The sequence below is a fragment of the Octopus bimaculoides genome, chromosome 20, assembly GCF_001194135.2.
Source record: "Octopus bimaculoides isolate UCB-OBI-ISO-001 chromosome 20, ASM119413v2, whole genome shotgun sequence".
NCBI classification, from domain to species: domain Eukaryota; kingdom Metazoa; phylum Mollusca; class Cephalopoda; order Octopoda; family Octopodidae; genus Octopus; species Octopus bimaculoides.
Window position 1 is genome coordinate 47250410 of NC_069000.1, and position 462 is coordinate 47250871.

Sequence of the window (462 nt, forward strand, 5' to 3'; positions counted from 1 at the left end):
GTGGAGGCGCAATGGCCCAGTGGTTAGGGCAGCGGACTCGCGGTCATAGGATCGCGGTTTCGATTCCCAGACCGGGCGTTGTGAGTGTTTATTGAGCGAAAACACCTAAAGCTCTACGAGGCTCCGACAGGGGAAGGTAGCGAACCCTGCTGTACTCTTCCACCACAACTTTCTCTCTTACTTCCTGTTTCTCTTGTGCCTGTAATTCAAAGGGTCAGCCTTGTCACACTGTGTCACGCTGAATATCCCCGAGAACTACGTTAAGGGTACACGTGTCTGTGGAGTGCTCAGCCACTTGCACGTTAATTTCACGAGCAGGCTGTTCCGTTGGTCGGATCAACTGGAACCCTCGACGTCGTAACCGGCGGAGTGCCAGCACACACATGATAAAGAGAATGTATGCGTGTGTAGATACAGGTATTCGAGTGAGAAGAGAGTTCAGTAATAGGAGCTATCATGAAG

The 462-nt window shown here is 51.5% G+C and overlaps 1 protein-coding gene across 8 annotated transcripts in view; it reads right to left on the bottom strand.

Moving 5' to 3' along the window:
* LOC106871290 (myogenesis-regulating glycosidase) overlaps nucleotides 1-462 on the bottom strand; it is a 44609-nt gene that overhangs the window by 23527 nt on the left and 20620 nt on the right. The gene's annotated exons all lie outside the window — the stretch shown is intronic.